Below are 25398 nucleotides of genomic sequence, written 5' to 3'. Positions count from 1 at the left end.
GGGAATTGGGATAGCTAGGTTCTATTCCCAGTTCTGACCTGCTGTGTGATCCTAGAAAAAAAGGCCAGTGTGGGACTCTCTTTTACTCACCTAGCACAACGAGGGCCCTATCTTGGTTTGAGAAAGTATCATTCAAGCTGTATTCTGACTATGCCAGAAAGAAGCAGAGCAGCAAAGCTGTTTGTCTTTTTTTAAATAAACTTTGCAAGAAAAGTTTGGAGAAAATCATATTTCCGTTGTACCAAAAGGAAAAAAGCAAGATACATAGGAGAGAGCAGGGCTGAACATGGGAGGTGCATGGCAATAAGTCTGTGTCTATCTAACAGATTTTAAAAAGTGTTTTTTGTGAATTTAGCACCCATGAAAGCAACAAGAGAATTTATATCCTGGGATGGGGGGCAGAGCCCAGCCAAGCAAAGGACAGATTACCCCCTTCAGATGAGGGTGGGGTCATTGAACTCAGATATCAGCCAAGTATGGGGAACAAAAAATGAAAAAACAGAGAGAGGGTTCAGGTCACAGAGTCCAAACGAGTGATCCAAAATGGGACACAGCGCATAGAACTTTGGGCAATGCCCGTTGCCCTAAGGAGGAGGCAATAGATGCCACTCAGGAACTCTGTGCTGACATATGTGTGGCTGAGGGACTGGAAAAAGGCCCCAGCCACCCAACAGTTGCAGAGGATCCCCCAATCCTGCCTCCTCCTGGTCTGATAGATGGCCCAACGTCAGGAGAAGGTTGATGAGACAGTCTCAGGATCTTGCGTGGCCACAGACAGGAAGTGTGTAGAGGAACAGGTGTGCGAAGAAGTACAGCCAGAACTTCAATTCTAGGTTCTGGAGAAGATGGAAGAGGAGCTGCAACTGATCAACAGCCCTGGAGACTGAAATCCCTGTCGACAGACGGTGCCACCTGAGCACTCCCCGATCATCTCCTTGAGGTACCACCCCCTACCCAAAGCTGCACCTAAGAGCCCTAGATCCCTAAGTGTTTTAAAGTAAAACCAGTATTCACTGTAACTGACAAACATCACCATGAAGACACTCCCAAATTATGTAGCACTCATTCCTGACAATGCTACTGCTGCATATTATGGAAGTGTCAGTCATGGTTCTAAAATTAAGGTTGAGTTGAGTTTGCAACCAGGGCTGGTATTAGGGGGTAGCAAGCAGGCCAACTGCCTAGAGTCAGGCTTCACATGGCAGGGCTTAGGCTCAGGCCCTGTACAGCGGGTCTTGGGCATGGGCTTCAGACGTGTTGTAGAAGTGTTGCAGAAATCCAATGTGTACGCAGGCAAGGGGGCCCACTCCTTAGTTTCTGCCCTGGGCCCCAGTGAGTCTAACGCCGTCCCTGTTTGCAACTAAAGCAGGATTTCAGGCACTTCGTTACACGTGACAAATATAGCTCATCCTCTCCAAAATTATAGTACTTACTCTTTGAGCAGAGAATGGATTTTCTGAGAATTCACAAGTTGATGGGTTAAGAAAACATCCTTTTATGCCTAATGCTGACCTCACAGAGCAAGAGAAGAACATCCATACTGGCCCGAGAAGTATTGCTCCCAACCAACTGATGGCAATTGCATATCTAGCACAGGATAATCAGTCCTGTCGATTGCCATATGTTAGTGTTAAAAGATTATTATTTTCAAGGAAACATTAATACGTTGGAACTTTTCAATATCCTTTCTTCCCTCCCATCCCCTTTTTACCATCCATATATACTCTGAACTGTGACTCGATCGGTAAACAAGGTGAATTCCCAACTTGCTCACAAGTGGATTTGTATTGTTATTTAAGGTGAGAAAATATACAGTGTTCTTGGATTGACAATGGCTCCATGGGTCAGTTAAGACCTGGGGCTCAATGGATAACAAGATCGCCACAAAGAATATGAGCTGGAAACAGTTTGACATTCATGCAGCTGCTATGCGCCTCCCAGTAGCAGTGCAGTGCTAGGAAGCTATGAGAAAAGCATGACTATGGAGATATGAAAATTCTGCTTCCCTCCCTCACGACCTCGATATCGGCAAGAATGACCTGAAATGTTGCTAAAATACAATGTTACCTGCATGTATGAATGTGTGGGACCGTTATTACCAAGACAACATAGGTCAACTCAACAAACCCTGTGCACCGAGTTGCCCCGTGATGTCTCTGCACTGCTTGTAGAGGGAGAGGAAAAGGTGGGCTGGCCTGTGGACTATTGCAAATATAACCCACTGCCCTCAACTGCCAGGAGGATCGTGCTGCATCTGCCATTCCCCATACCCAGTCATAGTGATTGCGGCTTGGCAATGGAGGTGCCCTAGACTCTACTTGTGGACTGGGGGCAGATTTTGTATCCATTAGCCTACATAGTCCTCGTACTTGGGCTTTGCTTGTAGGGTCATCATTTGGGCTTTGGTGACTGGATTATATGATGAACGGGTTGCTGAAAAAAGAGAAAGGGGAAAATAAAAACCTAGACTCTTTCCTTTAAAGACACAGAATATATTACAATGAAGAGGTTTGTGAAGAAAGCGACTACTTTTTATTCTACAGTAGGTGGGAACAAAGTGGCAAAAATTAATTAAACCAAATTGGGACAGTGCTATTTGCGTGTGCCCGGGAAGTACGGTATGGAGGTGTTTTAAAATGCTGTGGGTCCCTTCCATTTTATGGTGTAATGAGTGAATGATAACCCTTAATTGTTGCTCATTACAATCATTTTTTATTCAAAGGCAAAATAACACTTCTTATACTTTGCTGTAACATGCTTAATTTATAGAAGGTAAAAATATTGTAGGAGGCACTGACTATTCCCTATAGACAAAGAAGCCAATCAGCAACCTCTTAAAATATATCAAGAATGACAATGAAAGAGCACATTTCCCAAACTCTAACCACCAGGCAGTGAAGGAAGTAATTCAACAGAGAAATACTGATATGGTGCCTTCACCAGACATGTAACTCAAGACAGTTGACAAAGCAACAAGAAAAACAGATCAGCTGTAGGTATGATTAAAGTATGATTAAAAGTGGTAGAAAGATCAGAAAACAAAAACTGCTGAGTAGAGTAGCCAAATTATATCCACAGTTATACCCACAGCCATGTGTGTTCAGACTGGCTGTTCCTCTATAAGAGCTGCTCACCCCACACTCTAGATCCTCTTTTCTGTTCCCATCTTCTTTATAACCAGTGTGATAACAAGCTACATTGCTCTGGAAGAAAGAGGTCTGGTGAAATAATAAACCAGGCACATTGAAGAAACCTGAAGTTACAACAGGGCTGTGAAGGAGGAAACCTAAAACCACAAGGTGTCTCCAACTGAATAGACAGCTGAATGGGTTGGGGGCAGGAAAAGAGAAACTCTCCATACAAATGTGAGGTGTCCTTTATTCACTGTACCTAAACCCTCTGCTCTATGACCCGAGTTAGATTTTACCAGTAAGGCCTTGTCTACATACAAAAGTTGTACAGATTTAACTATAGTAGTAGAGGGAAAGTGATACAACAAACCCTGGGGTGGGTGCAGTTAAGACCGGTATATATTACTAATCTTGCTGTGACTTAAGGGGGATATGAGTGAAAGGCACTGATGCTGGCCTAACTGTCCACACTAGAGATTGTACTTGTATAACCCTACTGGTTAAAAAAAAATTCACCCCTAACCACTACAAAAACTATGTGTAATGTAATGTAATGTAATGTAATATATATTACATATTATCAAGTGAGGCTACATATGTGTCAGGAAGGTTAAGGAAGTCTACGCTGGTTTAATTTCTATACTGCATGGCTGGAAGAAAAAGCATGCAGTAGGTCAAGAAAGTACCTGTCAGTCACCAGGATGTGGGCAATCATACCTAGTGATCAGAGCAGGAGTCAGGCCTAGTGGTCAGGACCAGGTTACCTGGAGTGAGGCAGGGCTGGAACAAGCAGGCACAGGAGCCATCACAGCCCTGGCAAATGCTTTGAGAAGCCACTGAATTGCTGCTCACTTTTCCAGCCAATCAGGCAGTGCAGTTAATCAGGCAGCCTAGTACAGGCCAGCTGGGCTTGTTAGGTGGCCTGGACACTGGCTCTGCTGCAGACGCTGATTCCTGACAGTACCAAGAATCCCTGCCACATTCACATACCTGCACCTTTTGCATCCTATTAATGTGTAAATTATAATTTAGACTCCTTCAGGCACCCTTACTGATGGGTAATTCTCAGCTTGGGAGCTGGGACTGAAAGGCTGAGAGCTGGGGTGGGAAGCAGACTGTTCTTGCAAGTAGGCCAGTGGCAGCCAGGACAAGTGGATACTCGCAAGTGACCTGCAAAAAAAGGGGGCCATGCAGACGAACTAAAGGATTGAATTCTGGCAGGTGATCTGCCAGGCAGTGCTTGATTGTCTTTGGAAAGAGCCCCATTTTCATACCCCTGTACTGGACTGCCCCTAGTGACTGAGATTGGAACCGTTGCTCATCTTTTGTTTGTAATTGGTAAAGCAACCGTGTCTCGGCTGTTTGCACTGTTTATTCCGAGGGAGGGAATCCTTTGTTATTCATCAGAGTCTGTGAGCATTTATGGGAACCCACTGAGGGCTAGAGTCTGCTGAACCTAGTTCTTGGAGCACCTACAGGTCTGATGGGGTACACCCAGCATGCTCCCGATACAGACTGGTGTACCATACCACTCGCCGTCAGACCCTGCAGCATGGCTAGGTCCAGCATCATTTCTGACCCAGTCTGGCATAGCACTGAAGAATGCATTTGCAGGACCCACTGGAGATAGTTCTTTGGAGCAGGGGCTGGCTTTTCTTTATGTTCATTTCTAGCACATAGCACATTGGGGCCCCGATCCCTGACTGGAAGTTCTAGGCCACAATGAAAATTCATAACAGTGTCACCTCAGACAATCCAGATACATTCTCAGAAATCTGCTAACATCCAGAAATTATCGCCAAAGTCAAGGTCACATTTCTGAAGCTCCAGTTCAGTACAGTGCAGTGTCGCTTTGTGGCAGTTGTTTAGCGAATGATTAAAGGAACATTGTAGGCAAGTGTGGGTACTGGGGTCCCATCTGTCGGAGGAAGAGTCAGAAGTTAATTTAAGTGACTCCTACAACATGTTGCCTAATTCCAGTAGCAGTGGGGCTAATTAAAATGGAGTTGGTCCAAAAGCACAGCAGAGTATCAGCAGTAAGGCATAAATCCTGTCTTACAGGCACCAATAAAATTCCAGACACAGTAATGAACAAGACATGCTGGAAGCATGCAATGTGTGTTACAAAGCCGGGAAGGAATGCTAAGCAGCATAATTAACTGATAACCCCCTGGTGCCATTGATAACTCTGTGAATATTTCATAATCTCTTCCCACAAATCTGTACTGACAAACATGATATAGAACTAGTTACAGCAGAATGTCTTTAATATGCCTGTATGGTGCAACTGCTATTTCTGTAACTATGAATGTATCATTAAACATATTATTTTTCAGATACTCCTGTACGAGACTTACTAGCTACAGAGACATAGCCAACTTCCACTTTCTGTGTGGACTTTGGAGAAGACTTCCTCTCACGGACATTTTAAAGCTCCTAGCAATATAGGTCACTTTAGCCACTTGGTACTAAACTTATTCAAGGAAAATCAGAACAATAAAAACAGGTCTGTACAAATAAACAACAAGCAAGAAATACTAACCCTTAGTTACACCTATGACACATTGAATGTACACAATTTTACTTGAGGAAATAATTATACCCTGTCGCTTTACAAATAATTTCTTATTTACCAACCTTGCCAAGTTATCATTACACTTTGCCAGGCCAGGCACAAAATCTACTTGCCTTCCCATTACCATAAATGGTCTTTGGTATTTGAAAGATACACTGTCTCTGTCCAGAGACTCGGTTACCGCTGGGGCCTTTCCCAATGCTAACCAATTACAGATGGAGCTATTGCAAGAAATGTGGGATACTTAGGCTCTCCTATATATGAAAGAGGGGCTGAACAGAAGAACAAACACCCAAATTCCACAAGAAAAGCTGTTCTCACATTATTTGCTACCTAGAGCAATCCATAAGTGTCCAGAACTTTGCTGGGAAGTCTGTTCTAGTGGGATTTTTATCCTAATTCCTAGATCAGAAAGATGGGGTTAAGAGTTCATAAATATTAGAGAGAGCCTGGAGCCACAAAGGTAAGATCCAGATCAAATCTTCTCTTTAGCCAAGGGTTTGGATCCAAGGTTGAGCTCCTCTCTCTATCAAGTATTTAGATGACTTGATGCTTAATATTCAGTGAATGTTCTGAGGTTCGTTCATCTACTAGGTTTTACCTAGAGCTGTGTGGAACAACCTTAGTGCCTTTTTTTATGATTTGAATGATTTGATTCTTATGATTTCACCCCTGAGGTTTGCTTTCAAGTTTCATCATCAAATAATCCCCAGATTTCAAAGTGAAAAGTCAGCTGATTCCACTGAGTTTTGCTTTGTTTTAAGGGCAAACCATGCAAAACTAAGGAGTTTTGTGTTGTTTCCAGTTCCATTCAAACCTAGATGTTTCTTCTTGACCTATTGTACTGCAGATATTTATAAAAGACTATTTCTCTTTATGGAGCTATTGTGCATAGGTACTGGCATGACTGCAGGATTCAGCGTAATCTGCTTGCTTCCTCTGAGGTATTTTTCCCAGGATACTGGCACTGCTGTCACTCGTTTTTGGAACTATATCCTCTTCTTACAAACACAACCGTATTGTGGTATTTATAAAATTCAGCCCTGAGAGCTCTGAAAAGTGCTGCCTTCATTAATCATTTGAAATGTTTCAACCAGTTGATCTCATTAAATATACATTTTTGAGTTGACAATAGAATATGTGCTGCTAGATTTCTTTCTATGCCTAACCTAAGGTACTGTAGACACCTGAATCTTTTCCAGATTATTTTCCTTTTAATGCAAGCAAATTAGGCCCTGATTCAGCAAGGGATTGTAGCAAGGGTTTACCATTGATTTGAATGGGAGTTAAGCATGTGCTTAAGTGGTTTGTTGAATTGGGTCTTCATACATCAGAGTCTTTTACTGGTACCAACAAAGGCCTGGTCTTAAAGGTGCACCAAAAGGTTCAGCAGCTCACAGGATCAGTTTCTTGGTTACCCAGAGTGGGCCCAGTCTTGCTCCTACCATTGCTTGATCATTGGCTTCAACCGGAGCTTGACTGAGCCTACTAACTGTAACCATTTTATGCAAACCTTGGAATGGTTTTGGCTATTGACTCAATGGCCAAATCCCAACCTCCTGCTCTTTGTTTGCACATGTTAACAGTATGTGTATATTCACACTCCTGGCTATGTGTTTGCCTCTTAAAATATGCTCTGCTCTCACTTATTTGCATGCTCCCAAGTCCATGGAGGTCACTGCACCTCGGTATCTCTGCAAGAGATCATCTGTATACACACACACACACACACACACACACACACACACACACACACACATGCAATATACAGAAAGCAGGCATGCATACACAAATCCCTTCACTTTTACATTGGTCCTGCTCTGCTGTTGCTTTTACTATGCCAACTGCCTCACCTAAAATGAGAGAAACAACTTTCCACTCCACAACAGTACATAGATAAGGACATGATTAAACCGTACTGGGTGCTGCTGAGAGGCAAACTACTGCACTCCGATGTTCAAAAAGCCAGAATAATGTGATGGTTATATAGACAGACAGCTCAGGCAAAGATTGCCTAGAGCATGGAATGATTGTCAGAATGGGCAAAAATGTAGGAAATCATGTGAGTGTGTAATCTGCCAAAGCCAATTAACCCAAAGTACATTTTGCAACCATTAGTGTTGTATTATTGTGCATGCATCATAATCACTACAGGTCTATGTGGACAAGATTGCAGATCTTAAACTATATCGAGTTTTCATGTGACCTTTAATTATTTTCAGTGTGTTTATTTGCATTGAATAGCTGCAGTATCTCATGTTAAAAAACTGACTCATTTTTAATTCGCCATTCACGCAGTACTGCAAGAGACCACCAGGATCTTTCTAAAGAACACCGGGATCTTTCCAATAACAACGTACAAGAACTTGCTCTGATGGTGGAGACTGGAAGAAAATCTATAAAGAAGCAGACACTGTGTATTAGACAACATCAGAGGAAAAGAGAAGTGTAAAGGTGCATTTGTGTCATCCTTTTCTCACACACGCTTTATTGACATACCACATGGTTAATACCATGCCTGAAAAAACATTAGGAACTTAAAAACATAGTGTCTAAGTCAACTATATAAATCAAAGCTCCAGACTGCACTTTAGCATTGCAGCTTTGATGTAATCACACTTCCCTAGGTTTGGAATGCAGGCGCCATGAGTTGGAAGTGGTGGTGAGCCGAAACCAAACACCTAGCTCTGAACGTTTCTGGAATTTAAGAGGATGGGGTGGACTTCAGCATTTGAACTTGGATACACATTTTGCAGTTGGCCCCATCTCTATAATTGGCAGAATTAAAACCCTGGATCAACATACTCTACAACTTTGGGTTCTGTGAAATCTGGATCCTACCGTTGTGGCCTGGACCCAATTCTAGCCAAAAGACAACCATATGGGCTCATGCCCAACTTGGTGCAGGTGTCTACTGTAGCTGAAGGCCATATCCAATAAATAACATGGAAAATACTTTTTAAATTTAAGGACTTGATGATACAGTGTTTGCTGGCTGCTTCTGCTGCTGGCGTTGGGAGGAGAGGCCAAATATTTACTACATTCAGGGGGAAGAGGGAATAGGTCCAATTTTTTTCTTTCTGGTTTATTTGGTCTCCTAAAATTAGTGTTAAATTAGTGCAAAGCACTTCACTACCTCAGCCTTCACGATCTTCACTGTCATAATTCCTAGAGCACGTGCCTGCACTCTAGACTTCGGGTAAAATTTTCAGAAACACCTAAATGACTTTGGTGCCAAAGTGCCACTGAATTTCCATGAGTCTTAGGCCTCTAAATCACTTTGGTCTTTCGAAAATGTTGCCCCTTGACTTCAATAGAGTTTAAGTTCACTTCATACAAGGCTGAAATTCAGCCTAAGGGGAGTTGCCCTAAAAAAGGCCCTTTATTCTAAATGCTCTATACAGAATCGTTTAACTTGTGTTCTGTGTCCTCATTTGTGGAATGTCAGAACTTCTAGTACTTTTTTTAACCACAGCCACATAACCGTTCCCTGGTTGTGTCTAGCTTCAGTCCCATCAGTCCCCTGGAGAAGAAATGCGCCTGTTGAACATAAACTCCCTCTTTATTTTGAACCTTAAATCTCATGACCTTATATTTGTCTAAGCAGAAATTCCCCTAATACGTCCCCATTTGTGTCTCCATCTTGATGTCAAGCCTTTTCTTTTACATCACTTCTTTCTCTGCTTGATCGGATGGCGTCCGCAAACCTTGGCCTATCTGCTCCCCTTCTGCATTCAGAGAAATATAAAACCCTCCAAATCACCAGCAGCATGGTCTGCCCAGTAGCTCGGCTGCCTAGCCCATAGCTACACTCTGCGACCCATCCAGGGCAGCAGGAATTAACACTGAATCAGGCCGCATGCACTTGATGTCACATTCACTGCATTTGCTACGTGGATTTCCTAGGGGAATGTTTTTGCCTAGAGTGGCCGGCTCCCTAATCCCTCCTCTACCGTCATCCCCTACCCCCTTGAAATCCATCTGCTAAACAGATGTTTGGCAGAGGGGAAGGAAGGACTAAATCGATAGGATGAGTGTTGGCACTCAGAAGCGGATTAAGATTTATTGGAGTCGAGGGCACAAAGAACATTTGGGCCCCTCACATGCCCCTTGCCATAGGGCCCCACCCCCTGATTCTCCTCTTCCTCTAAGGGTCCCACTCCGTTGCCAGGCTGGAAGCTGGAGCCGGGTTGTGGTAAGAGCTTCCCAGGGAGCCTGGGCCACTGTGGGGAGCCCTGGACCCTCCACCTGCCTGGGGCAACATACCTGTGTGGAGACATAGGCCGGTGGCTTCTCTCAGGCACCTCAGCCCCCCAGTTGGAGGGTCCAGGGCGCCCCACAGCAGCTCACGCTCCCTGAGAGGCTCTTACCATGACCCGAGTCTGGCTTCTGGCCTGGCCAGCAGGGCAGGGTCTGGGGGAAGAGGAAGAGCAGCGGGGGTGACCACAGTTCTGGCCTCACCACTTCTACATAGGTTCTGGTGATCCTGTGGGTGCCCCCAATTGGCCAGGGCCCCAGGGCACGGCCCCTGTGGGCCTGTGCGTTAATCCACCACTGCTGGCACTAAGGGCATCCTGAGCAGTTGCCTTTACCTTCTGCATTACTCAACCACACAGATCTCCCCATGGTTTTGTTTCTCTACCATACTGGGAGGTTGCAGGGAGACTTACTGAGGCCGGATCCTCAGCTGCTGTGAGACAGCACTGCTCTATTGAAGTCAATGGAGCTACATTGATTTACACCAGTCGAGGATCTGGCCCCACATCAGTGTTATGGTTCTGGAAATCTTTTCCATACAAACCAAATTGTATGAGGTCCCTAGCTTTGCAGAGCTGTGCGTCAGTCCAGTCCTTGTAGGCAATGTGCATTAGACCAGAAGGACAAGAGAGTCCTCTTCAATAAATTATTTTAAAAAAATCAGTTAAAAGAATAAATTCCCCTTACATCAAAAGTAGAGCAGCTCTGCTAGGAGTGCTCATCCCCAGCATATTTCCTTGGCCTCTTCTCTTTCTAGGTTTAAAAGTCGTTAGGAGATGGATTTATTTAGACAAGCCTTTAATTGTTAATCTGTTTTCTTTGTTCGGGAATTGATTGTGAACTGCAAGTTATATTTTGTTTTTCCCGGATGTTATTTTAAGTGCCTGTGTTCTATAATTGGACAGTGCTTTGGGCAACTCAGTTGGAAACACACCATATCCATAAATCTGCCTTGCCTTTCTGCTAGCATTTAACCAATCCTTTGGCTCTGAAAGAGGAGGAAGAGACAAGAAGCAAAACAGCCTCTTTTAGAGACAAAAGCAGCCTGCCTTTTAGCATCACCCTCCCATCTGAGCACCCAACAGGCACCTTGCACCAGTGCAGCTTTCAGAAATGATGGCCAAGGAGTATAGCTCTGGAATTCCACGGCTGCACACATCTGCGACTCCTTGCACACTGGGGCCATGGAGGGGATGTTATTCCAGCTGTACGACTGTACTACTTTCCTCTGCTTTCGTGGCCTTGGTAGCGAAGCTGAAGTAAAACAGGGCAAAGAACAGGTGGCTGTGCTGAACAGAGAGCTAGTCTGCATGAGCTCTCACCAGCTCAGTCAGCTCCCCTTTACCACGTGCAATGGGTTTTTTCTTTTCTTTGACCTTCTATTCTGTACCAGGCTGATGTGTCTGGCGAGCGGATCGGCCTACTGCACAGCCAGTATTCTCTGCCCTCCAGTTCTCTTGCAGATCAGAAGGTTCCCGATATTTACAGCCAAACACTTTTCCTCTGCAGCAGAACTTGGGCTACAGATCACTCAGTACAGCTACAGTACATGGACTGAGTGAAATAATTATTTTAGACCAAGACTGACAATTATTTAAAGGAGTTTGGAAGACCCATTAAAATAACTGGGCCCAACTCCAGTTCCGATGTCTCACTGTGCAGTCCTGGCGGGGGGCGTAAAGCAAGACATGATGAATTAATATTATTATGTTAGTGGCATTATCGAGCTGGAACTCACAAGGCCTATTCAGAAGTGTAATGGAAAGCGCAAAAGTGAATACGAAGCCAAAGAGCACTCATGGGGCCATGTTGTGCCATCGATTTTGAAACAATTTAGGAGTTCTGCTGAAAAATTGATGACACAAGATGGCCCATAGTTCCTATCCACAGTGAGAGCTTTAGCTGATTGTCTGAATCAAAGCCCTATATCTGAACCTCCTACCCATTCAATTTTAATTCACTTTCAGAAACTTCTGCCTCATGCAGTGCCAGACATCAGTTAGACAGCATGAAACATGAAGAAACAGTCCTTTGATGCAACAAAGAAAGACAGATTTGGGTATCATCTCTGCTAAGATGATACTTGACTATCCATATGGCTGGGTTCAATCACCGGCTGGTTTTGTGAATAGGCGCGTACACACACACACACACACAAAAACCACAAACACACACACATACAAAAATGAAATACAAAAGCTGGCCATGACAGAGGACAGAAGCTGAAAGCAAAAGCCTTTGATTCAATTCAATGTCTCAATACAGCTGCATAATTTAGCATCCTGGAAACATCCATGCTATTCAGCATGAAAGATTAAAATAAAATAAATATATGGAGATATACCTATCTCATAGAATTGGAAGAGACCCTGAAAGGTCATTGAGTCCAGCCCCCTGCCTTCACTAGCAGGACCAAGTACTGATTTTGCCCCAGATCCGTAAGCAGCCCCCTCAAGGATTGAACTCACAACCCTGGATTTAGCAGAGCCAAAGTTTTCAAAATCAGAAGCCTGGGGCTCCTAAATACATACTAAGGCATGTGTCTGATTTTCCCATTGTGGATAATGGAGGCTGTTGGAGACTCCACACATTTGAAAATTGACGGGTGTTTTACTCTGGATTTAGGAGCCTAAGGCTCTTGTTTTTAAAATCTTGGCCAGAACTGCTCTCTCTGATGCAAACATCTGATTGCTAGTATTTACTTTAGGAATAAGCTACTTGTTGGTGATCTATTTAATCCCACACTCCCTGGTTTATATCTTCTAGGGTACCCGAGTCCCTTAGTCCGCTTCCCAAAACAATATCAAAAGAGTCATCAGCCCCACTGGGCTCAGGCTAAAGCCCTCTTCTTTTCAGGTAAGCTCCCAGGAGCTAATTGCCTGTCTCACTGTCTAACCACTGACTTCTGGGCTCCGATCAACCCAACCTGGGTCAGGTCTACCCTCCCACCAAGAGCCTCCGACAGTCTGTAGCCTTCAGCCAGTTCCCACATTGGAGCAGCTTGTCGGCTCTCCTCCCTAGCCAGCCCTCCCCTGCTGGACTCTCCTGCTCTTCAGTCCAACACTCTGCACAGGTGTAGCAGGATCAGAGTAACTGAATGGGGCTCACTGGCCCAAGGCCTCTTGCCCTTACAAGGGAAGACTGGCGTGTTTCAATCACCTACCAGTGGGGACTCATTATAATGCAATATTTGGCATGGGCCATATCTTGAGGTCCTTTCTCAGAAGTGGGCTTAGCAAACCACGTACATTCCTGCTGAACTTTAACCACCTAGGGATAGGATTACGCATGTGCTAAGGGCTGGCTCCAGTGCCAAGTGAAGTCAAAGTCAAAAAGCAGGGCTTGCCTTAAAGAATTTACAATCCAATGCCCCAGTCCAGCACAGCACTTAAGCTGACCTTGGCTTTAAGTACACGAACAGTCCTGTTTACGTCGGTAGGATTACTCATATGCTTAGAGTCAAGCACGTGCTTAGGTGTTTCTTTTAAATCAAGGCCTAATTTAGTGTTCTTCTTACAGGATTATTTAAAACATGGTACCAGACCCTCTAATGGAAAATTTTTTCTTAAAGGAAAATTCTTCTGTAGAATCAACAACAAAGAGCTCTAACAAAATTCAGTGGGTGTTGCCTCTGGCTCTCGTTGCCTTTAATGGGAGTCCGTGGCTAAAACCTGGCTTGCCATGTGGAGAATTAAGGGGAAAGGCTGCAGATGTTCGACTTCAATAACAGAACAAGCCATTTTGACAAAGATATGAAATATTTAGACTCAAAGTGTTTCCTTTCACTTAATTTCATCTCACTTAACACTTTGAAAACTGCTATAGGTGAAACCACCAGAGACTCGGATTCATACTGTGTCCAAATGTATCCACAAGAGAAATGCATCCATATTCTATGCAACAAATGCTCAATTGCAGATTTTCTGGGTAATAAAACCTCCAGCCTAGCTATTTAATTATTCAGCTGACTGCCAGAGGAACGTGAAGCCATAGAATGCTAAAGCCACTTGCTTGAAACTCTGGAGTAAGGGATAACAAATGTTTGTTTTAAAAGACACGAAGGCTCCAAGCAGGCAAAAACTCTCCCCAGACAACCCTACTGCAGGGGTAGGCAACCGATGGCACGGCACGCAAGCTGATTTTCAGTGGCGCTCACACTGCCCAGCTCCTGGCCACCGGTCCGGGGGGGGCTCTGCATTTTAATTTAATTTTAAATGAAGCTTCTTAAACATTTTAAAACCCTTATTTACTTTACAGACAACAATAGTTTAGTTATCTATTATAGACTTATAAAAAGAGACCTTCTAAAAATGTTAAAATGTATCACTGGCACGTGAAACCTTAAATCAGAGTGAATAAATGAAGACCCGGCACAGCACTTCTGAAAGGTTGCTGACCTCTGCCCTACTGGCTAAAATAGGAGCATTGAAAAATTACATAAATAGCAAGATTAAGAGCACTATATAATTACAAGCGATTTTTCATTCCCATCCAATAATTTCCTGGGAGCAATTCATGCTTTTGCAGTGGGTCGTTATTAATAATGTTTATATTGGGATAGTGCCTAGAGGCCAAACAGGTCAAGGCGCCATTTGTGCTAGGTCCTATACAGACAAAGACACATTCATTCATAGAGTCGTAGATTTTCAAGGCCAGACGGTGCCATTAGAACATCTAATTTGATTTCCTGCATAACACAGGCCAGATACTAATGGGCAGGCCCTGCTCCCAAAAGATGACAATCTTCATGACTGAGACAGACAGGTGAGCCTGGCAAGGGCGACAGGGAAACACCCACACTAGGGTGTGTGCAATTCGTAGCCAATCGTAACAGCTTGGCTAGTCGGAATGGATCAGGTTGCTGCTGCTGCTGCTATGCTTTGAGGAGTTTTGAGGAGGACTAGATGGGGGCTTTGCCCATTTTGGCTGGGATTTTTTCCCATGCGTAAAGGTTGGCATGGGAAATGGTGCAGAAGTGGTTGTGGGAGAGGTGAGCAATGGAGGCTGGCATCGCTGGTAGAAAGGAGGCAGGAGTCAAACTTGCACTAAAATATGAGAGCAGATAGGTAGGACAGGGCTAAATTGTGAAGGGCTTTGAGGGGCGTTTGAAGCAGTGAAAGAAGGGGAGTCAATGCAGAGACTTAAAGAGAAGCATAGTCAGAGTGATGACAGGAAGACTATCTTAGCAGAGCATTTGGAATAGATTTGTGCAGCCTGAGTTGCCAGGAATCTAGGACAGGGATAGCAGCGGTCAAGGCATGAGATGACCAAGGTCTGGACAAGAGTTTTGGCCGCCTGGGCAGAAAGGCAAGGTTGGCTCTTGGAAATGCTGTGATGGATCAAGCAGCAAAGATTTGGACGGGCTGGATGAGTGGGCCGAGTTAACGATGAAACCGTGGGGGCTTGAGCAAATGGGAAGATGGTGGGGCTACCCTGCCTGCTACAGAAAAAGAAAAGTGGGTCGGGGGTGGGGGGAGAGAAGAACTCACCCAAGATTCACAGGTGGAAAACAACTGCCCAAGGGACAAGGCAGGGCAGATTCAGACCCCATCATTTATCGTTGCTTTAAGAGGAACTCCATGAAGGCAGCAAGGGTTGGAGCAATTAGTGGTCATGATAATAATCATATATACTGAAGAGATTAGCAGGTTCAGCCTTCATTGCTACTACCCGAGACAGCATTACCTTTTAGTTTATGTAAATGTTCCTCTCTTTGTCTTAAAAAAGTTTGGGGCCATGTCATCACAGCTGCTTTTCAGCTCGGTGCAGCTGCTCCAAGTGTCATCAGCTTGGCATCCCTGGAGTGCCTGTATCGTTATAACTATACTGCGGTCTGCTTTGCAGAGCATAGATCACTAATTATACGGCCAGGCAGACCACAATACAGCACCACTGACAGCTTTATGGTTGATCTGGTGGCGACTGGATGGCGTCATCTAGATATACGGTAGCGGCCAGCAAAGAGAGCAGCAGCAGGGCTACGGGGCAATGCCCCCTATGGTTTTAAGAGCTGAAAAGCGACACTTTGCCCACCTGCAGAGAGCCCCTGATGGGCTGGGCGGTCCCTTCCCTAGTCCTGGGGTTGTAGCTTTGCTTTAATTGAATGTACTGTAACATGATTCATAAAGGAAATATAAAGCCAGCTCTGAGGCAATTTGCACAGTTGACTTCTCCCAGAACTAGGGTGGGTGTATGACTCCTGAAAATCCATGTGGATGAAGGGAGCATCAGACAGCAAAAGCAGGGGAAAACAACTGGAAAGTGGGCCACAGTTCAGGGAAACTGCACCTGTACTCCCCCTCTGTGGTCCCCTGAGGACACCCAGGGTACGTCCACACTACCCGCCGGATTGGCGGGTAGCAATCGATCTATTGGGGATTGATTTATCGTGTCTCGTCTAGATGCGATAAATTGATCCCCGAACGCACTCCCCATCGACTCCGGAACTCCACCAGGGCGAGAGGCGGAAGCGGAGTCGATGGGGGAGCCGCGGCCGTCAATCCCGTGCCGTGAGGATGGGAGGTAAGTCGATCTAAGATACGTCGACTTCAGCTATGCTAGTCTCGTAGCTGAAGTTGCGTATCTTAGCTCGATTCCCCCCCCCCCCCTCAGTGTAGACCAGGCCGAAGTGTAAGCCCTCTCTTGGGTGGAAGCCTGTGTTTCTCTCCGTCCTGTCTAGATTTTTCCAGGCTGCGCAATTCCCTGCCTACACTGTGGTATCCCCAGCAAGCCAGACTGCCTAAGCAGGCCAGTGCCTGAGCTTTACTTTCTCTAGAGGCTATGAACAGTGGCAATTGCCAGCAGTTACAAATTATGACACGGCTCTTTCTAAGCAAGCACACTTATTCTTAAGGTGAAAGCATTACAGAGAAAACATTTAAAATGTTTTTTAAAACTTCATGCTTGCTAAAAAACTTAGAGGTCACCCCCACAACTCCAACATGGACTCTGGGAGGAGTCAGTCCTTCAAACCAGATCACAACAGCTTTAGCTTACAACTAGCGCCCCCATGAATAGGCCTAGTCTTTCCTTTATTCAGCATGGGCCCTTTGGAGCAGGTAATCAGCAGACAATGGTCCCCTCTTCAGGGCATGGCTTCGAAAGTCTGGGATGTTCACAACCGGAGGCGGGGAATTTGCATTCACCTCCCCCTAGAGATTCCCCAGGAAAACCATTTAATACTGTTTGTCCCAAAAGTCCATTCTCACCTGGCACATTGTATGATACAGTCCTCTGACGTTCTACTCCTGAGGACATTCTGTTCCAAAAAAATAAAAAATTCTGCCCACAATATTTTAAAATTTTGCAAAATTCTGCAAATTTTATTTGTCAGATAAATGTGGCGGCTCCAGCCTGGCACTGGGGAGCACAGGCCATTGGCTGCACAGAGGTGGGAGATCACTGTGCAGCTTTCCCCCGGGACACGGACTCAGTGGTGAGGCTGCATCCAACCCTGACACAGCGCAAGGACCGGGCCTGCCCCAGAAACACCCCAGGGCCCTACCCCTCTGTGCCAGGTGCACCAGGTGTGGGCAGGCAGGCTCAGCAAGTCAAGATCCAAGTGGTGAGGGGCTTAGTGGGGGGGGGAAATCCAGGTGTGGGTTGAGAGGGCTCTGTGTGGGGCAATCTGGGTGCGGGTGGCTCAGTGTGGGGTCCAGAAACTGAGAGAGTGGGGCTCAGTGTGGTGGGGGTCCAGGTGCAGCTGGCTGGGGCTTGGTAGGGTGGGGGTGCAGGTTGCTCATTGGGATGGTCCAGGTGCAGTGGGAGTGGGGCTCGTTGCGGGTGGTGAGGCTTATTGGGAGATTCTGGGTATGAGGGGATCTGGATGCACAGGGGTTGGGCAAATGGGGGAGCAACTCCCTGTATAGTGATCGCTCCCTGTGCAGCTGAGGAGTGATGGCTGCAGGAAGCACGGGGAGTGAGGGGGAGTTTGCAGAGCTTCCTACAGCTGGGGGAGAGATCTGGGGGTGGGTCTGACACAGCCCTGGATGCCATGCATGGGAAGAGGAAGTCTCATCCTCCCCAACCCAGCCGAGACTAGCAGCTGAGCCCAGCACAGGGTAGGAGCCACCAGTCAGGTCTTCCACAGTCCTGCCGCCTGCCCCACAGTGATTTACCTCTCTGCCAGCTGCCCTGGGCTCCTGAAACTTACTGCTGGGGAGGGTTGCATGACCGCTTTTGTTGCTTTCTATTGCTTCCCTATCAGAAAGCCATTTTTCTGTGGGAAAGCAAAGAAATCTGCAGGGAACATAAATTCTGCACATGTGCAGTGGCAGAGAATTCCCCCAGGAGTAAAATTCATAACACTTCCCAGGGTTCGAAACCCATCCCTCCCCCCGAGAGATTACATGCTGTCACAGTCCACAATAACACCCAGCCTTTGCATTTAATACAATGGACACCCAGGATACTTAAACTTAATTCAGTAAGGTTGTTCAAGGATAGTGCAGGGAATTGCCAAATCTGGCACAAAGTGCCCCATCTCCTGCAACATTAGCTACATCTTGTGGCATCGGTGTCCCCTCACCTAGTGACAACACTGGAGTGGTGCTGCCAAGAAGCTGATGGAGAGAAACAGACGTTCCTGCCCTTCAGCAGACCCCCTGAATACCACATGCATTGTGAAGGGCTAACAGGTTCTGCCCATTCTGAAGGAGCCAAATCCCATCTCCCTGACACAGCCTGTGGGGAGCACCAGGTGTACAGCAGCCCCAGCCATGCCCCATTCCTCATTACTGTGCCCCCAACACTGGCAGCCAGGAGGGGGTTGGGTGTGGGAGCAGCCAAGGATCCCCCTTTGCACGAAGGTCCTCCAGGCTTCAGGCTGATTTTTGCAGGCAGAATGGTGCAAAGCAGCCAGCATGTGGATCAGGAATGGGGCCGGAATCTGAATGTGCTTCTCTGGCTCGGTGAATTACCACCAGTTACTTCAGGAGCCAGGCAGTTTACACTAACATTACTAAAACTACATGACTACTCATCACTCACAATGCAGTTTCTGGAATTTACTTGCTAACCAAATCCTCTGTCCCCAGGTCATGAGACACACCCCTACAAGTATGGCAGTAGAGAGAACTCACATGGCCCTTGTTGTCGCAATATCTCCTGCTGAGCCGGTGGTGATCAGATGTCAGATCAGTTAGCAGGAGCTCAGCAGGCTAAGCCCAATCGAACTGTGCATTCATGCGAACTGCAGTAGCAGTTGCGGATAAACCCACTAGGTGGTGGCACGAGGGAAAGAAACACACGAAATGAGTTCAATTCCCCGCCTGCGACAGCTCATGGGAGAAAGGGGGAAATCAGCCTTAATACTGTCCAAACACATCAAAACACTCTTGACAATTTTGCTCCGATTTCACGATGGTGTCGTCTGTTTCAGGCCACTCTTTCCATAGACTTACAGCTATGCTACTGTATATTATCTTCTGTGTCATTTAGAAGCATGTGATGCTATGATTAGCATGGCACTCATTCCATGCCATGGACCGGCAAGCAGGCATACTGGCCCAGATTTGAGGAGCAGGCGATAATTTCAGACACAGCGTTGGATGTCTTTGGGCTGATTTTCAAATGTGACATGCCACAGTCAGTCAAATCCTCTGATCTGGCCTCAGCGTGCCCAGCACCAGTCAAGAGGAAGGAAGGGGTATGCCATGGTGGTTTAAAGCCAACCTCACCTTCTCCCAATTCTAGGGGTACCAGGCATGCACCAGTCCCATACTGAAATGTAAAGGAGCCTGCAGGTTTCTCAAACTAGAATGATGCCAAGGGGGCCATTCCCATTTCTAGGGACAGCAGCAGGCACCTCCTGAAGTAGTGACAGGGAAAGCGACAGCTCTGCGGCTGCTTTGCTGGCTCTGCTCCACCAGAGGATTCTGTCATGCCAGAGAAATCCTCTACTGGCCTTTACAACATATTTAAGGCTTCTTTCCTCATGCCATGGAGATGTGCTTCCAAGAAGTCCCTTCATGTGACTTAATCTGGGAAACTGACCCCTCTGTGCATACTGCCTTGTACTCTGAGCACTGCTTATTATACTTCATCTGGCCTCCCCCCATCTGTATCCACCTGTTGTCTCTTGTCACAGACTTAGACTGTAAACTCTCCAGGGCCGCCCTGAGCTCAGTGGGGCCCTGGTTGGGCCCCTAGACACTGTCGTAATACAGCAAAGAGTCTTGTGGCACCTTAGAGACTAACAGACGTTTGGGAGCATGAGCTTTCGTGGGTGAATACCCACTTTGTCGGATGTATTTGTCGTAATACAAATAACAAACACCAACAAAATCTCTTGGTGGCTTTATTGAAATGTTTATTAATGGCTTCTCTCACTGAGAGGGGGACAAGGCTGAACAATGAAATAAGAAAACCAACCCCCCCCCCCAACCTCCCTCAAGCCAAAACAACAACAACAAAAGCACCCAAAGCTAAGAACCACATACAGCCTATTGCTTCATGTTATAACATAGTATTTCACCAGTGGTCATTGCTTCATGTTGCAGGAAAAGCCAGAGAAAGAACCACAGGAGAGAGGAAAGAGAAAGAAACCACAGGAAGTGAGAGAAGGGGGATGCGCAGGACATTGCTCCTCAGACGGAAGAAATGCCAAGCGGTGCCAGAAAATGGGCACCACACAGAAATGACAACATCTGTCTACGGGTTCGATTTTTAGCTGGGACACATCAGCGTAGCTCCACTGACTTCTATGGAGCTATCCTGCCCCTAGTCCCACAAGTGACTCTTTGTTCCATAGGTTTATCTATAGAACGCACAGGCATGATGATACTGGCCTCCTTTATAAAGCACTCTGAAATCTACTGATGTAACATGCTATCTCAGAGTTGGGTATTACCAACACTACTAGACCTCCCTGAGCACAACTCCATTCCAAATGTTCTCTCTGTTGAATTACTAAAGAAAAAGGCAAATGTCGCCATCTTTGTGGAGTTCTTCTCCTCTTTTATATCCTGCTTTCGCTAGAGCTGCACAATCACTCACCCCAGCGTATCAGTTTTCTATCTTGGGCATTGTGGATGATTTCCAGTGTTGCACTGTCAGATATTTTGCTACCGGGAGGCCGGTGGGAGCCAGCAGTTATGCAAATCAGTGAGTGCTTTGGGCTGGTGAGCCTCAATACAAACAATTCTGCTTGCAATAAGAGAAAAGTTCCTAATATTAGTCCCAAAATGGGTGACTCAAGTAGGCGGCTAAATCTATATTTAGGCTCCTAAATAAGTGGTTTGATTTTCAGAGGTGCTGAGCAAATTGAATCTGTAGATCTTGGGCGAGTAAAACCAACGTCATTGATGAAATCTATAGGAGTGACACAAGAGTGCAATACTAACTATTTTTCCTACCTAGGTGTAAAAACCCCTCTCTCATCTTTGATGGCTTCCAAAAGCACTAATTTAATCTTTCTTGACAGTTTGTCCAACTATAGTGCAGATTTTTTAGAGTGATAAAGCAGTCATTAATTTCCACAGGAAAGAAAAGAAGACATTAACTGCTCTGCTGTTCAAACAACAATGCTGCAATTGTTACATTGTCAGGATAAATTAGGCTGCAGAGTGGTGAAAACCCCAAAGGAAACTACATTCCCTTCTGAAATGTTCCTGCAAAGACCTTAGCTGGCCTCTTCCTGCAATGATGCTTTCAGAAATATTCCAACAGCTCAAGTTTGGACACTAAAGGCTTGGATTTTCAAGAGACTAAGGTGCTCCACTCCATTGGATTTCTATACAGTTTTGGGCACCAGAATCCCTTGGGATCCTTTGAAAATCCCAACTTAAATGAAAGGCATGTTGCAAACAGAACTGAAATTGTTCCCCTAAAGGTTATGCCTTTTCTTAGCTGTTTACACTAGATTTCTGGGCAAGTAACATTGGAAATGTTGATCTATCATGTCAGACCCTCCTCTCTTCATCTGATGCTCTTACTCCCCCCTTCTCAGGCTTGTCGTCATCAAAGTTAGCTCCCTGTCTTCTCAGGAGATTCATGATATGTATATTTTTGTGCCGGATGCTCTTGAGATGTCTGAAAAATGTTCCTGTGAACCAGTCACCGTTGCATCACTCTCAAGTGAAGATAAATTTCTGCCCATTCCATCCTCCCCCCTGTTCCAAGACATGCCAGGAATACAAATTTGCTTTGAAAAGTTAGGGCTAAGCCGATAATATACCTAGTTTTTATAGGCAGCAGTTTCACTTTTAAAATTTAAGATGTCAGAGTTTGAAGGCTTGTTTGACTCAAGATGTTTCCAATTTAAGTCAAGTCTAATTTTTTCTTTAGTAATATCCATGTCTGTTCTTCTGTAACTTAAGTGAGACAAAACATTTACTAAGAACTTAACAGAACAACAACCATGGAACACTTGATCAATATTGATGCTTATTTTCCCCCACTGAATTCCTTGTATGCTTTGAATTTCTTTCACTATAAACGCTCCTGGGCTGAGATTTGCTATTGTTTGGCATCATTTTGCCACTGCATTGCAACTGCATACATGGGCTGAATTCAAAGGCCATCAAAGCCAATGGAAAGACATCCATCAACACCACTGGGCTTTGGATCAGGTCCTTATAGCACAGATGATGAACAATAATTTAACAGTGTTAAAGTCAAAGGGCTTCAGAGTAGCAGCCGTGTTAAAGGGCCTGGTTCTACTTCCACTTGCAGTATATAATCAGGAATAAATGGAGTCAATTGGCCTGATTCACCTCCCTTTGTGCTGGTGCAACTCCGCTCACTTCAGTGGAGTTATTCCTGGTTTACATTTCTGTAAGTGAGAGGAGAATGAGACCCCAACTATTGTCTGGATTACAAAGTGATACATTTCTCATGTGGAATCTGTCACACTAGGAAATCCAAGCAATCAGACTTCACGGTGGGGAAATCAGATCTTCTTCACTACTTTTAAGAGGTTTGCAACTGTCAGAGACAAGGCCGCTGCAATGAACTGTAAATCCAGGGCTAGCCGGCTGAGAAAAGGGGGCTGAGAAATTGTTGGGCTAGATCAGCGGTTCTCAAACTTCGTTGCACCGCGACCCCCTTCTGACAACAAAAATTACTACACGACCCCAGGAGGGGAGACCAAAGCCTGAGCCAGCCTGAGCCCCACCACCCTGTGTGTGTGTGTGTGGGGGGAAAGCCCAGGGGTTTCAGCTCCAGGCAGGGGGCCTGTCATCTGAACCCCACTGCCCAGGGCTGAAGCCCTCGGGCTGTGGCTTTGACATTGAGCGGTGGGTCTTGGCTTCAGCCCTTGACCCCAGCAAGTCTAACACCAGCCCTGGCGACCCCATTAAAATGGGTCACGACCCACTTTGGGACCCCGCCCCCCAGTTTGAAAACCCCCTGCTCTGGATCCTTTAAAAGCAAATGAGGCGAGGGAGGGGGACTGGGTGGTTCAGGGGGCTAGCAATTGGATCCAGTGCTTGAGTCATCTCTCTTTAGAGCGAGGGACAAGCTACAAGCCAAAAACTAGCCAACAAGCAACTCGCAAGCCAATTAAGCCAAAAACAAGCCCAAAATCTGTGTTTTCCCCACGGATTTGGCATGTTTGCTTGTCACCCTTATGCATGGGACAAACTCCACAAAGTCTGTATCCTCCTACAAAACGCTCCTTAAGATTCGCTTCTGCCACGAGGTTTACAGGGTACTTCCATCTGAGTGACAAGGCACAGGCAGGCAGTGAACTGAGCACACTGCTTATTATGGAAAAATGAGTTTCACTGTGTTCTTTCCCTCCCCTCCCCTCCCCACCCCACCCCACCCCACCCCTGCCCCTTCCCTCTCACTTCTGCTCGGCTATTTCATCCACCTGTTGCATTTGGCCAAAACCCTAGATTCAGGACCGGCTTTATGACCCGTGGGGCCCAATTAGGATACTCAGCGGTGGGATGTCTGCTCCGGGTTTTCTGCGGCACCGAAGGACCCCCCACCACTGAAATGCCACCGAAGACCCCCAGAGCGGACCCCCCGCTGAAGACCCCCAGAGTAGGGCCCCCTTAGGCGTGGGCATGGGGCCCTCTTCGGTGCGGGGCCCGATTCCGGGGAATCGGGTGAATCGGCTTAAAGCTGGCCCTGCCTAGATTGTAAGCTCTCTGGTGCAGGGACTGCCTTTTTACTATGGGTTTGTACAGCACCCTGCACACTGGGTCTCCCAGTCCTTGACTGGGCTCCATAGTTGCTACTGTATGACAACAGATAATAACGTTAATCATAAAAAACCATTAATACAAGTTGTCTGTGCACATATTCGTTGCCCCAAATCATGACGTGAAAAGCAGCAAAAAGAACTGCTAATGGTTAGCAGAACCGGCAAATGATCAGAATGATTTCCTATTGCTGAAGTGTCTGATTCACAGTATAACTTTGTCCTTCTATCTCAGCTGCGGGATAACTGCTCTGACTGGCAAAGGATCGGGGGGTAATGTTTTTAAGCATGCCAGGCTCTTCCGTGCTTGCGTAACTAGTAGCAGAACAGAAGGAGGGGCACAGCTGGTGCTCCAGCCAGCTGTAAAAGAAACGGGGAGAGAATAAAGTATTGTACATTTTGTAGAAATCATGAACCAACTAGGACAGAGCTGTGTCAGGCACAGCTGGCACTGTGGACTTGAAATATGAAGCATGACTTTCAAAAATAAGTTTGCCATGACTGGGCAGATGCCAGCAGCTTCCGAGACAGAAGGATTATAAATCATTTGCATGGAGCCTCATGAAAACAAGAAGTCAGGATTTGTTATGGCATGTGTCACATTCCTGGTTGAGCGTCTCCTGATGGATATTCACCAGGTAGTTGTGTTTTGGACCCACAGACTGGACCCCCGTGTTTCTAAGCTGCCTGGGTTTCGGGGCAGGCTCCAGCCACATCCTGGATCTGGCTCCTTGGGCACATTTCTTAGACATTGACTCTGTCTGGTACCACTTCTAGGGAATTGAGACCCTCTGGTCCAGCTGCACCGGGCCCCCCAGGACACCCCTACCACTCGAGTTCATCTTCTCCAGAATTCCACCCCTCTGAGTACTCTGGTCTATAGTTTAACCCTTCGGGGATACGTGGTAGTTGAAGCAAGAAAGTCAGCCTCTGAGCAGAGGGATTTCTGAGCCAATCACTCTTCACTTTTAGAGTTACAAGAAATACACAGATCTATTCTAGACAATATACCAGGGGTAGGCAACCTATGGCACGTGTGCCGAAGGCAGCACGTGAGCTGATTTTCAGCGGCACTCACACTGCCCAGGTCCTGGCCACCGGTCCGGGGGGCTCTGCATTTTAATTTAATTTTAAATGAAGCTTCTTAAACATTTTAAAAACCTTCTTTACTTGACATACAACAATAGTTTAGTTATATATTATAGACTTATAGAAAGAGACCTTCTAAAATCGTTAAAATGTATGACAGGCAGGCGAAACCTTAAATTAGAGTGAATAAATGAGGA

At 45.9% G+C, this 25398-nt stretch overlaps 1 protein-coding gene across 19 annotated transcripts in view; it reads right to left on the bottom strand.

The window, feature by feature from the left end:
* The window catches only part of PROK2 (prokineticin 2), a 227257-nt gene that overhangs the window by 49214 nt on the left and 152645 nt on the right, over nt 1–25398 (bottom strand). Inside the window, exon 6 of one of the 19 annotated variants that reach the window (XR_005583101.1) lies at nt 4174–5049. The exons of the other annotated variants lie outside the window; for them this stretch is intronic. The gene's annotated coding sequence lies outside the window, so the exon portion shown is untranslated. Of the gene's footprint in view, nt 1–4173; nt 5050–25398 lie in introns of those variants that run through there. 19 annotated transcript variants of the gene reach the window in all.

Source organism: Mauremys reevesii, linkage group 7 (assembly GCF_016161935.1).
Source record: "Mauremys reevesii isolate NIE-2019 linkage group 7, ASM1616193v1, whole genome shotgun sequence".
In the NCBI taxonomy this organism is placed as follows: Eukaryota; Metazoa; Chordata; order Testudines; family Geoemydidae; genus Mauremys; species Mauremys reevesii.
The sequence above is the reverse complement of the archived record's forward strand: the minus strand, read 5'-3'. Positions and strand labels throughout refer to the sequence as shown.